This window comes from Pistacia vera, unplaced genomic scaffold, assembly GCF_008641045.1.
Source record: "Pistacia vera cultivar Batoury unplaced genomic scaffold, PisVer_v2 Contig546, whole genome shotgun sequence".
Lineage (NCBI taxonomy): Eukaryota > Viridiplantae > Streptophyta > Magnoliopsida > Sapindales > Anacardiaceae > Pistacia > Pistacia vera.
Window position 1 is genome coordinate 73,015 of NW_022196386.1, and position 1,663 is coordinate 74,677.

General features: G+C 39.3%; 1 non-coding gene across 1 annotated transcript; it reads left to right on the plus strand.

Moving 5' to 3' along the window:
- The first annotated feature begins 1,290 nt into the window (after positions 1-1,290).
- Positions 1,291-1,397, plus strand: LOC116107735. Its single transcript, XR_004124526.1, has one exon. It is a non-coding gene; the product is annotated as a small nucleolar RNA R71 (small nucleolar RNA).
- Positions 1,398-1,663: the final 266 nt, after the last annotated feature.

The window sequence follows — 1,663 nt, forward strand, 5'->3', positions numbered from 1 at the left end:
TAATATCTTCTATAACACAAGGGATAGTGAAACTTCTTGGATCCTTGAGTTTTGGAGGTAGCTTCTTCTATAAAATGGCACTGCATTCCTCTGTAAGCATCACTGTTTCCTCCTCTTCCAACTTCCTTTTATTTGACAGAATTTCCTTGAGGAATTTTGCGTAGCTTAGCATCTGCTACAAGGCATCTGCAAAAGGAATGTTAATATGCAGTTTTTTAAATATCTCAAGGAATTTCATGAACTGCTTATCCTGATTTTTCTTTCTGAGCCTCTAAAGAAAAGGCACAAGAGGGGTGTGATGTGCCAACTTTGGTGGTATCTCAGGAAATGGTACTTTTTCCTTCTTTTGCCTTGGCCTCTCTTCCCTTTTTGGTTTTTCTTCCCTGGGACTCGTTGGCTTCTCTTCAATAATGATTTCTTCATCGACTTCTTCATTAGAATCTTCCCTTTCTTTTTGTGGGCTCTCTTCTTTCCCTCTTTGTTCAACCTCTTCCAAGACTATTCCACTCTATAAAGTTATTGCATTTGCTTGTTCACGTGGATTTGTCACTGTGTTGCTTGGTAGGGAACCCTGTGGTCACTCATTCAGCTTTTCGGCCATTTGCCCTACCTGTACCTCTAAGTTTTGAATAGACGCCCCTTGGTTTCTAAAAGTTGCTCTCGTCTCACTCATGAAACCTGTGGTCTCTTGCATGAATTTCTCAAACACATCCTCTAATTTTGACAATCTTTGTTCCCTTGGTTGATTATTCACCCCCACTTGATTGTTTGGCACTGTTCTTTGATTCCATTGGTTATTCTGATGATTCTTATTGCCCTAAGACAAGTTTGGATGATTTCTCCAACCAAGATTGTACATGTTGGAGAAAGGATTGTTCTGTTGTCTTTGATTCCCTACCAAAATAGTTGACTTGTTCTGATGATGATGAAGCTGAAGCAAAGGTGTTCCCCACTTGACATTCAGTGCTCGCATGGTTACCTGCACAAAAATCACATGTCATTTGAGGTGTTTGAATAGAATTTACTTGCATACCTCCTAATTGCTTCTGAAGTGCTGTAAGTTGGGCTGAAATGGTTGTGTAAGCATCAACTTCATGAATACCCATAGACTTCTTCGAATGCATTCTCTCATTGGGTCTCTGATAGTTGTTACTTGCCAGGACTTCAAGTAACTCATAAGCTTCTTTAGGAGTCTTGTTTTGCAATGCTCCTCTAGATGCTGCATCCACCATTATTTGCACATTTATCATCAACCCATTATAGAACGTTTGGACTTGCATCCAAACCGGCAAACCATGGTGCGGCCACTTTCTCAACAACTCCTTATATCCTTCCCAAGCTTCATAAAGTGATTCATTCTCTTTCTGTAAAAATGATGTGATATCATTTCTCATCTTTGTAGATTTCACTGGAGGGAAGTATTTAGTAGGAACTTTTGTGCCAATTCATTCTAGGTTGTGATTGTTCTTGCTGGTAATGCCATTAACCATCCCTTTGCTTTATCCCTTAATGAAAAAGGAAATAATCTTAATCTGATGGTGTCATCTGACACTCCATTTGACTTGAAGGTATCGCAGATCTCTAAAAAATTTGCAATATGTGAATTTGGGTCTTCCTTCAGATCTCCCTTAAATTGTACCAACTATTGGATCGTTTGGATGAT